The following is a 12,398-nucleotide window of genomic DNA, read 5'->3' as shown; positions in this document are numbered from 1 at the left end:
AGTTAAATTTCTTTGAAATATGCAGATTCAAGTTGGATATAGTCTATAAGAATTCTTTATTATGAAATATAATAGAATTTTTATAATCTGGTATGTTATGCTTGCATCATGCTCTTTTGTATAAAGTTCCATGTTTATCTTTTAAAGAGGACTGTATTATATACATATATATATATATATATATATATTTTAACAAAGATGCAGCATTGAATAATGTACTCATTAGATGCTAGGTAATGTGCTAAGTGATAGGGCTAAAAAAGAAAAAAAAAGAGAATAAAAATGAAATAATAAGATATAGGAGTAGAAAGGGTTTGGGGGTCATTTAGTTAAAATCCTTCATCTTAGAGAAGATGTGATCAGGGCCAAGAGATCACATAGGTGATTTTAGTTTTAGAATTGTCTTGAATCCAGATTTTCTGACTCAAGTTAGTGTTCTTTTTACTACATTTCAGGTGATAAGAGGACTTGTGATAATCCTGGTGCAGGAAGAAGGTTGGCCCTAAAGAGAAAAGATCATAGATTGGCTGCAGCAGTTTTCTAAGGAAAGAGAAAAGATGACTAGAGGATAAAATAAGGTGTAATTTGGAGAAAAGGCAATATAAAATCTATATATGTATCTCTATATTATCTCTATCTGTGTATAAGTGTGCACATGCGTGTGTGTGTGTGTGTGTGTGTGTAGGGGTGTGCGTAGTTTTGAGATGAAGGTATTTTTGATATTGTGAAAAATGAAATGGGAATATGAGATGGGGTGAAGTCTTGCACAAAATTCAATCATTTATTCATGTTTAACTCCTTGTGACCTTATTTTAGATTTTTATTTTTTGCTTTTTGGAAAAGATCCTGGAGCAGTTTGCCATTCTCATTTTCTAGAAGAGGAAACTGAAGCAAGAAAGGTTAAGTGACTTGCCCAGTGTCACACAGTAAGTGTCTGAGGCCAGATTTCTGTTTTTTTTCTAATTTCAGGTACATTGTGCTACCTAGCTACCCTCTAATGGATTAAGCAGTGCTATAAAAGAAACCTAAATATGTAAGAAGGCACAGAAGTAGTGGAAGGAGTAAAGGATCAAAAATAGATATAAGAAAAGATCTGAGAGAACAGTGTTGAGTTTTGGGAAGGAGATTTTATCCAAGGAGACTTGGATAAAAAGATGTAGAGAGAAAGAAATTCTTACCAGATAGACTGTTGACTAGATGTTCAGCATTGATGAGAAACTGTGATCCTTCTTTTCTTTCACAATGTTCTTTACTGACCTGAGAAAAAAGAGATTTTTGCTGATTGTATTTGCAGAGTAGAGCAATGAAAGCACAACAACAACAACCACCTCAAACCTTAGTAATGTAAAGCGCACACATGTCTGGTCACTTTGGAGTTGTATTGCAAAGTAAAGCCAACAAACTTGGGTTCTAAGAGTGGGCTCACAATGGATAGATTTCCCAGACCTGTGGCATCCACAGGTAACCATGCAAAACCATAGCAACAACATGCCACATTGCTCCCAAAGAACAACTTCCTTTTTTAAAAATGAGTGGAAATTCTAGCCTAATTCATATGGTTAATTGGACTTTTTTAATTTCAAAGTTGATCATTTGTGACTCACTTTAACTGAGACAACTATCAATACATTAAAAGGCTTGTTGGTTAATTGATCATTGTCCTTTTTCTGAGCTACTATAAGAAGTTCTTAAAATATACTATACTTATAATATAACTATATTATGCACTATACTATAGTGTAGAGGGCCAGCCCCTGGGAGTGATATTCACATATCCTTGGTGATCTTCTTCATCAAAGTTATGTGTGGATTATTGCTCATTTTATGGATCCATTGGTTCACCAGTGAACCCTGACCTGGGATAATCTGTGGCTCCAGAGGTGGTTGTAAAAGGTTTTTCTCATAGAGAAGTATGCAGATTTCTAAGAAAAAATATTGTAAATTTACCCAGGAAATTGTGAAACTGGTTCTCCTTTAATTGGTCATTCCTGAGATAAGTTTTTGCTATAAAAAGTCTGAGTTTCCAAAAATAAAGTTGGTAGATTTTCACTTCCCGACCTTGCGTATTTGGATATGTTTTTCTACTCGACCTGATTCTTGGAAGTATATGTCCAGATTCACATCAGGGCTATTGCAGGTCATACAATAGTATCTATACTATACTATACTATACCATACTATACTTATACTATAATTTGGATAACTATATACTATATACTATAATTTGGAAAACTAAATTTTTTTCCCAGATCAGTATGAATTTCTTTCCTTTTTTTTTTTTTTAGGTTTTTGCAAGGCAAACAGGGTTAAGTGGCTTGCCCAAGGCCACACAGCTAGGTAATTATTAAATGTCTGAGACCAGATTTGAACCTAGGTGCTCCTGACTCCAGGGCTGGTGATTTATCCACTACGCCACCTAGCCTCCCCTATTTCTTTCCTCTTTTCCTGTTACATTGTTTCTTGATTTAGTGTACTCTTAAATATAGATGTTTCCTTTAAATTCTGAAGAAGATGGCTTAGTCTTCAATATTTGGGAAGTGAGAGACATCACCAGAAACTGTGTGGTAATAAAGTCTTGCTGCCCTATCAAGCATGGTGGAATCTCAGACTATTACTGTACACCAAATACCTCTACAACATTTGGAGGTAATTCTCAATATCATGTCCTTGAGGGCATCATTTATTTTGTAATAGATGCACTAGTAATACTATCATAACTTACATTTCTCCTTTGAACCTTGAGTCCTAGAGTTTTGAGGCAGTTGGAATTGCCTGCTAACACAATTCTTTCCCTTTCTGGATAAAGTCCTTTTATTTCCAAGTGTAGAAATTGAGTCTCTAAGTCATTTAATGAAACTATGGGGAAGGAGATGCATGACAAAGTTACATTTTGGTTCACATAGAGTGATCAGTAGAGAAATCAGATTGCTAATGTTTATGGACTCTGGAGTGGACCCAGGAGACATCCTTATCTCAAACAGAAGTCTATCCTCTTTTCGTATCCTTCACTTTTAAGATATCTTAAAGAGGGGAGACAAGATGGCAGAGTAAAGGCAGGAATTCTAAAAAGCTCCCCATCAGTCTACTCCAGATATCTTTAAAATGATGACTCCAACCAAAATCTAGAGTGGCAGAACTCACAAAAAGACCAAGTGCAACAATTTTCCAGCCTAAGACAACTTGTAAGATGTGGGGGAAGGGTCTGTTAAACCAGGGTTAGAAAAGGCCTGCAGCATAGCCTGGGCTGCACAAGACCAAAATGGCTCCAGCCATCAAGAAACAGACTGGGGATGCCTGAGTCCCTGGGGAGACAACTGGATCTGTGGCAGCAGTGATGGTTTCAAGCCTTCTCAGCCCAGGGATTGCCAAGGACAATTGGGAAACTCAGCAGAAAAACTCTGCCACATCAGAATGAAAGCAGAGTCCAATCCAAGGCAGACCTCAGTGCAGACCTGGATCCTGGGAACCAGCAGTAGGCTTGGGAGCCATCCAGGACCATCAGGCAGTTGCTTCCAGGGTGCTTAGTCCATGGACCATAACAGAGTTGGGGGAGATTGCAGAGATCTCTTTGCTATCTATTCCTGAGGCAAGATTCTGTGGCTTTACCCATACTCAGATCCCAGCTTGGGCCCTAGTCTCAGAAAAAGGAGTGTTACTGCCATATCAGAGCAGGAACCCTCCTCACAGTTCCAGGGAAGAAGGGAGTGCTTATGGTGATCCATGGAATAATGAACAGGACAGGAGAGCAATCAGAGCCTCTCATAAGACCTTGGAGGAATTAAGGGCCCTGGGGCAGGGGTGTCCCTGAAAACTTCTGAAAAAACCCTCAAAAGCTTTGGACAGTGTATCCTTCATCCTGGAAGCAAAACGCTATCTTAATGAAGTGTTAAAATCAAATCATAGACTGGGGAAATGAGGAAACAACAGAAAAAAAAAGCCAACCATAGACAGTTACTTTGTTCCGATCAAATTACACACTCGGAAGAAAACAAGGTCGAAACTTCTATATCCAACCCTCCAAGAAAAATATGTATTTGTCTTAAGCTAATGGAAGAGTTCAAAAAAGATTTTGAAAAACAAGTAAGGGAGGTAGAGGAAAAATGGGAAGACAAATGAGAGCAGTGCAGGAAAATGTAGAAAACAAAGTCAGCAGTTTTGGTGAAGGAATTGCTAAAAATACTGAAGAAAATATCATCTTAAAAACCAATTTGAGTAAAATAGAAAAGGCAATCCAAAAGGCCAACGAGGAGAAGAATGCCTTAAAAAAGCAGAATAGGCCAGATGGGAAAAGAATTACAAAAGGTCTCTGAATAAAATAATTCCTTAAAATGTAGAATGGAGCTAAAGGAAACTGATGACGTTGTGAAGAACCAATAAAACAAAAGAATGAAAAACTAGAATAAAATGTGAAATATCTCATTTAAAAAATAACAGATCTGGAAAACAGATCTAGAAGAGACAATTTAAAAATTATTGGGCTACCTGAAAGTCATGCTCATGCTCTTGATTTCATTTCTAAAGAATTTCTATAGGAAAATTGCCCTGAATCCTTGAAGCAGAAAGTAAAACAGAAATTGAGAGAATCCACCAATCTCCTCCTGAAAGAGATCCAAAAATAACCCCCAGGAATATTATTACCAAATTTTCAGAACTCCCACATCAAAGAGAAAATATTACAAGCAGCCAGAAGGACACAATTCAAATATTGTGGAGTTTTAGTCAGGACTACACAGGACTTAGCAGCATACAATTAAGGGCTCATAGGGTTAGAAATATAATATTCTGGAAGACTAATGAGCTTGGAATGCAACTGAGAATCAACTACTTAGCAAAATTGAAATCCTCTTCCAGGGGAAAAGATGGACTTTCAGTGAACCAGGGGAATTTCAAATGAGCTAAATAGAAAGTTTGATCTTCAAGTACAGGACTCAGGTGAGGCATAGAGAAGGTGGATGAGAAGGGTAAATTATGAGGGATTTAATGATGTTGAACTGCATGTATTCTTGCATGGGAAGATGATACTTATAATTCATATGAATATTCTCATTCATTAGGGCAGTTAGAAGTAGCATATATAGATAAGGTACAGGAAGGAGTTGAATTTGAAGGTATAGCATATAAATATGTAATACATAAATATTTTGGTTTTTGAAAGGCAATGGGGTGAGTGACTTGCCCAAGGCCACACAGCTAGGTAATTATTGTCTGAGGTCAGATTCAAACTCAGGTGCTCCTGACTCCAGAGCTGGTGCTCTATCCACTGTACCTCCTAGCTGCCCAAAGGTATAATTAAAAAGGTAGAGTTAATGGATGATAAAGGAATATAATGGGGAATAGGAAAAAGAGAGGTAGAATGTGGGAAAGTTATTTCACATAAAAGAGTTAAGAAGGGGGGGAGGTAAGGGGGAGTGAGTGAGTGAGCCTTTACTCTCATTGGAAGTGACTCAGAGAGGAAATAACATACATACACATTCAATTGTGTATAGAAATCTATCTTACCTTAGAGGAAAATAGGAGAAGGAAGGGATGAGAGAAAGGGGACAGGGGAAGGGGGAAGAGGGTGTAGGTGATAGAAGAGAGGGAAGATTGTTGGGGGGTAGTCAGATGCAGCATATTTTTGAGGAAGGTTAGGGTGAAAGGAGAGAGAATAGGGGAAATGGGGGTGGGTGGGAATAGGATGGAGGGAAATACAGCAAGTAAAACAACTGTGGGAAAAATATTGAAATAGACTTATGATAAAGAATGCTATCCACTCCAAAGAATAAACTGATGATGTCTGAATATAGATTAAAGTGCAGTTTTTTTTCCTTGCTTTATTTTTCTTGAGGTTTCTCTTTCTTTTTGGGGGAGGATTAGGTTTACTTTTACAACATGACTACTGTAGTAATATGTTTCATGACTACACATTTTTAACCTACACCAAGTAACTTTCTATCTCAGTGTGGGAAGTCTGGTGGGAGGAAGGGAAAGAATTTGAAATTCAAGGTTTTGGAAGTAAATGTTGAAACTTGCTTTTGCAAGCAGCTGAGGTAAAAAAAATAAATTTAAAAAAGATGTCTTAAAGAGTGTATTTCTTCTAGGAAACATTCACAGGACAGTCCCATGTTAACTTCTTTGAATTCTATTAATTTTTAAGGTCCTTTGGGGGGGCATTTTTTTTACATTTTTTGAAGATAGAACTACATTTTGAATAGCCTTCATATGCTTTTAATCTCTTCATTAATATCCAACTTCATGATGACATTTCAAAGCTAATTTAGGGTCAAAAGTTATACATCTCATTACAAAAAAGATTATTCTGGATATAAAATAAAAGATAAATCAGATTGGGTAGAAATGAGAAAGATTATCCATTTTTATCCTTCAAGCTGCTTCAATGTAATGTTATAGCTTCCCATACCATTCATGGCAATTCAACTCTAGAGAAAACCTTAGTGTCTCATACCTTTTCTTGCTAGGTAATCTTTAGGAACTTCCTGAGACAGTTCAAGTGGAAGTAGTTTAATTTTATGGCATGGAACTGGCAGGCTTTTCAAATTTCACAGACATACAATGATGAGTTTAGCACAATGACTTTGTGAGTGTCAGTTTGATGGACAACTTGATACTTTTCTCTCCTCCTTAATTTTTTCTTTCTTAAGCAATATTTTCTTATTTTCCTAATTACATGTAAAGACAATTTTTGACATTCATTTAAAAAATTTTGAGTTGCAAATTTTCTCTCTTCCTCCTATTTCCCCTCCCTAAAATGGTAAGCAATTTAATATAGGTTATATTTGTGCAATTATGTAAAAGCATATTTCCATATTAGCATTGCTATGAAAGAAGAAACAGGCCAAAAGGGGAAAAAGCATGAAAAGATAAAGAAAGTGAAAACAGTGTACTTTGATCTGTATTCAGATTTAATCAGTTCTTTCTCCAGAAAGTACTTTCCATGAGTCTTTCAGACACTGTACAGCTAAGAAGAATGAAGTCATTCATGGTTGATTATTATGCAATATTGCTGTTACTGTGTACAGTGTTTTCCTAGTTCTATTAATTTCATTTTACATAAGTTCATGTAAATCTTTTCAAATTTTTTCTAAATCCACCTGTTTATCATTTCTCATACACCAGTTCTTTACACTCATATTCCTTAATTTGTTTAGCTATTTCTTAAATGATGGGCATCCCCTCAACCAATTCTTTTCCATTATAAAAAAAGAGCTGCTATAAATATTTTTGTACATGTAGGCCCTTCCCCCTTTTTTATGATTTGGGATAAAAAACTAGTAATGATGTTGCTGGGTATGCATACTTTGCCCTTTGGACATAGTTCCAAATTGCTTTCCAGAATGGTTGAATCATTTCACACTTCTTCTTCTTTTTTTTATAAGTGTTTTTTTTAGGTTTTTGCAAGGCAAACGGGGTTAAGTGGCTTGCCCAAGGCCACACAGCTAGGTAATTATTAAATATCTGAGACCAGATTTGAACCGAGGTACTCCTGACTCCAGGGCTGGTGCTTTATCCACTGTGCCACCTAGCTGCCCTTTCACACTTCTTCTAACAATGCACTGGCATCCCATATCCTTTCCAATGTTTATCATTTTCCTTTTCAATCATCATAACCAATTTGATAGGTGTGAAGTGATACTTCAGAGTTGTTTTAATTTTAATTTCTCTAAAAATTAGTGATTTAGATAAATTTTTTAGGATTATTTCAAGGCAAATGGGGTTAAGTGGCTTGCCCAAGGCCACACAGCTAGGTAATTATTAAGTGTCTGAGGTCGGATTTGAACTCAGGTCCTCCTGACTCCAGGGCTGGTGCTCTATCCACTGCACCACCTAACTGCCCCTAGACAATTTTTTCATTTGATTTCTTAATCTGACAACTGCCAATTCACATCCTTTGAACATTTATCAATTGGAGAATGACTTGTATTTTTATAAATTTGACACAATTTTCTATGTATTTCCCCCTACTGTCTTTAGAATTCTTCCAAATATGGAGCAATCTCTGGTAATATATGCATCAATCTCATCATCTATGTGAGGTATGGGAAATACTAGCCCATGCCTGCCTTCTACTCTATGAGGAAAGCAGAATATAAGAAGCCCAAAGAAAATGTGGGATGTGCAATTCCAGAGCACTTCCACTCTGGATGTTCTAATAGACCACTTGTATCTGATCTGTGGTAATGCCTTCTGAACTTTCAATGGACTGATCAGTCACAGCCAAACTTACCACACCCTGGCACCAACATGGTGATTTCATTGATCTCCCTCAAAAATGATGGATCAAAACAACAATTTGACAATATAGGAGGAATTCATATGTACATTTGCCAATTGTTATTGCTCTGAAGTTATTTCTCTTTCAGACCTTTACTATCTTGGTTTTAAAAAAGTCGCAAAGTTTAATTGTTTCCTTCAACATTTTTGCCCATAAATATGTTCATGCTCTGAGACCCAGGGTGGTTCACTGGTTCATGCAATTTATAGGAAGGAGAATCATTCATTTTCTCCTTCAAGGGGAGAATCTCTCTTATTCTGATAGCCACAAGGATATGAGCTGTGTTCACATTGTGAAAATCATCACAATTCTTTCCTCTCATGGATATTTATATGGATAGGCCCTTTATAGTTCACAAAATGCTTTCATAATCCATGTTCTCAGTTCCCAACAACCTGTGAGGAAGGCAAGGAAGGTATTATTTCTATTTTACAAGCTGAGAGCTAAGGTTGAAAGAAGTTGAGCAAGGTTCCTAGCTCCTAAGCAGGTAATAATGGGTGAAGTTGACTGAAAGTTAGACCTTCTGGCTTCACAATCAGTGTTATGTATTCCCCCATTTGGTTTAGGATCATAAATGGGAAACAGGAAGAAACCTCAGAGGCCAATTTTCAATCTAGTTCTCATTTTATAGGGGCAAAGAGTGGGAAATGACTTGACTAAGGTTATGCAAATACTAAATATTGAATTTCAACCCCAAGTCCCCTGCCTTCAAAGTCTGTGAACTTTCCATTCTAAGCTTCTATCTCTCTTCAGGGTGCATTTTCTCATATTAACAAGTGCATTTCAGAAGACTGTTTAGCTCTTGTGAGAATTTGATAACTTTTTTTTCTTTATATTCAGGTACCATTTTGTCTATAAAAGGTACAAAATTTTCTGCTAACTTTTGCAAAATCGACTTAAAAGTCAATCCCTCCAAAATGAGATTATATAAGCAAAAGATTCTTTGTCATGTGCTATCTACCATCTTTTCTTTTTCCCTCCTTATCCTCATGTATAAAACACTTCTTTTTTTGTGCTGTTTTGTTTTGTATCTTCTAACATTCACTTGGTCATTCCAGAATCCTAGAATCTCAGAGAGGTACTAACTGAGGGGCCAGCTAGTCCAACCTGTAATTAAGCAAGAATTGTTTTCATAGTTATGGAGCTTCTGCTCAAAAACTATCCAAGAAGAAGAATCCATGACTTTCTGAAGCAGAAGTTTGTCCTTTATGGAAGATATTTTGGAAGTGTTTCTCTTATATCAAGTCTAAACCTGTCTTTTCCCAGTATCCACCCAAAGCTCCTGGTTCTACCCTCTGGTGCCAACCAGAACAAAGTCTAATGCCTCTTCCACATGGCAGCCTTTCAAAAACTTAAGAAGAGCTATCGTGTCCCCTGTAAATTTTCCTTTATTCAGGCTAAACACACCTAGCTTCTTCACCTGCCAAATGCAAATGGAATTAGCTTGAGAACCTTTTTCCTATCCCATTTTCTCTCTTTTAGAGCTTATTAAAGAAGCTAGGAATAGTAATAAATACAGTATGGGCCTGGAGGCAAGAAGATTTGAAGTCAAATGTGGTCTCAGGTACTTTTTAGCTGTGTGGTAACCCTAAGCAAGTCACTTAACCTGTCTGCCTCAGTTTCTTCAACTCAACAATATGGATAAGGATAGCACTTATCTCCAGGGATTGTGGTGAGGATCAAATATTATGATATTTTCATTTTGTGTAATTGTGTAACGTGCTTTGTGTGATGCTTAGGACATAAGTAAGTTGTCCTTAGCTTTTAAAGGGAGTATAATTTGGAGTAGTTACTTCCTCGTTAAGATCCTTCTAAAACGTAGGCACAGAATATTCCAGATGTGATCTTACTAGCAAAGGATATGAAGTGGCATTTCCTTATTTCTGAATGCTATGTTTCCATTAATACAGCATATGCTCATAGGACTTTTGACTCATTATCACCATGAAGATTCATATAGTGCTTGTAGTTGATAAAAGTCCCCAGATCTTTCTTAGGCAAACTTCTAAAATATTGTTATACAACTTCTATTTGTTGATTTTTTTAAAGTTAGGCATAAGATAATATTTATCCTTATTAAATTTCATCTTAGTTCCTAGTTAAGAGGTCTGTGAAAATGCTAATTATGTCCTTTTCTCCCTGAAATCATCATCATGGAATTATGATTGTATCTTCTGTGCTGAAGGGAGGAAGGATTTCAGGACTGGATTCAATCAATTAATCATCAAGTGTTCATTATTATTTTTTCTGGTGACAGAAAGGGTTTCAGGATTAAGCCTTAATAAGTCAACCAATTAATGAGCAAGCATTTTAGCATCAGGAACTATGTGAGGCACTGGGAATATGAATATGAAAGGATGAAATTGCCCATTCTCAAAGAACTGATGAATATTCACCCAGTGAGGAGAAGTATACACATAAAAGTATAAAAGTATAAAAGCAACTGATTCAAGAAAGGATTCCTGTTGAAGATGGTGATTAAACTATGTCTTTAAAGGAGGAGTTGATTCTTGGAAGTAGGTTTTGGAGTGAAGTCCATTCCCAGCATGATTAATGTGAAGACATTGAAGAGGGTAAGGAGAACCTTGTGTGAGAAACAAAGAGAAGGTCAATTGGATTGGACTTTACAAGAAAAAGGATAATATATTGTGACTCTAGAAAGTCAGGATGGATGGTATTATGAAGGGTATTGGAAAAACAAAGCAGAGCTACCTCCTTCTTAGGGAAGACTTACTAACACAGTTGTGTCAAACTACAGACTACAAAGACTGCAAAAAGAAAGTCCTTATATTCTTCAACTGGACAATAATGTAGGATATATATACAGATGTATACAGTACTCTTAGTATTTCTAATTATAATCATTGTTTTTGCCCAGGAGATAGTCCTTTAGGGTCTGATTAGAAATGATAATCTTTATGCCGATTTCATTAGGATGGTGGTACAAAGCAATGGCAAAATTACTAGATATTTTCATTTATAGCTCCAATATAAAGAAACCACTCCTTTTTTATGAAAATAAAGTTCAAATAATAATCAACAAAAGCAAGATTAACACAATGAATTCATTCCAACTGAAAGTGAATGCAATCTAATGATTATTTAATATGATATATGAAAATAATGCAAAATTTTAATCATAGGAACATAAGATTTAGAACTAGAAAGATTCTCAGAGACGATGTGGTCCAAACTTCTCATTTGAAGGATGATCAAATTGGGACCTAGAGAAGTCATCTGACTTGCCCAAAGTCATGCAGTTGGTATATGGAAGGGACAAGATTTGAACCTATCTTCTGATTCTAAAAATATTACCTTTTCCATTATGCCACCTCCTTTTAAAAAGAATATAGGAAATCAGCTCCGATTTTCATTTATTCATCCAACAAATACTGAGTGACTAGTAGGAATATGCTAGATACAAAGATTTATAAGGCACAGACTTTTAGGTAGGAGTAAAAAAATGGTATAAATAAAGTGTTAGAGTAGCTTAAAGGCAAAAGATCACTTAGGTATTATCATGGCATCAGAGAACTGAAAAGGATCAAAGAAATCTAATCCAATGCACTTATTAGACAGATACAGAAGGTCTAGTGAGAAGAAATACCTTACTCTGGATCACCAAGATGGTTATCTATATGTTGAATTTCAATATAAGCGTCATCTTCCACCATCAGCATCAGTTGATGTAAAATCACGACACAGATAAATTCTGTCTTCTTTTTGCTTGCTGTATTTGAATGAAAGGTATGTAAAATCAAAGTTAAATAAATTTTCCATTTAAGATATAAGCACTATAATATGTTATATTTCTCAAGGCCATTTGTTTTGGTAAGAATTCTACATTGTTTCCCAGGTGAAGGAATTGGAATTCTTGCATGTAGTCCAGTATATGTCAAGGTATATTGCCTTGCCCGTAGGAGATGCTTCATGAGTATATTTTAAATTTAATTAATGGTTGTTGTTGTTCAGTCTTTTCAGTCATGTCCAACTCTTCATGGCCCTGTTTTGTGGTTTCTTGGCAAAGATACTGGAGTAGTTTGCCACTTCCATCTCAAGCTCATTTTACAGATAAGAAACTGAGGTAAACAGGGTTAAGTAACATGCCCAGGGTTAAGTAACCTGT

At 36.1% G+C, this 12,398-nt stretch overlaps 1 long non-coding RNA gene across 2 annotated transcripts in view; it reads right to left on the bottom strand.

Annotated features, from left to right (window-relative positions):
* Positions 1-12,104, bottom strand: part of LOC141494964 (uncharacterized) — a 28,731-nt gene extending 16,627 nt beyond the window's left edge. Inside the window, exons 1-2 of one of the 2 annotated variants that reach the window (XR_012470596.1) lie at positions 11,880-12,104; positions 1,179-1,257 (exon numbers count right to left, since the gene is read on the bottom strand). This is a non-coding gene — a long non-coding RNA (uncharacterized LOC141494964). Of the gene's footprint in view, positions 1-1,178; positions 1,258-1,335; positions 1,418-11,879 lie in introns of those variants that run through there. The other variant, XR_012470597.1, reaches the window with a different exon arrangement.
* Between the last annotated feature and the right edge of the window lie 294 nt (positions 12,105-12,398).

This window comes from Macrotis lagotis, chromosome 8 (assembly GCF_037893015.1).
Source record: "Macrotis lagotis isolate mMagLag1 chromosome 8, bilby.v1.9.chrom.fasta, whole genome shotgun sequence".
In the NCBI taxonomy this organism is placed as follows: Eukaryota; Metazoa; Chordata; class Mammalia; order Peramelemorphia; family Peramelidae; genus Macrotis; species Macrotis lagotis.
The sequence above is the reverse complement of the archived record's forward strand: the minus strand, read 5'-3'. Positions and strand labels throughout refer to the sequence as shown.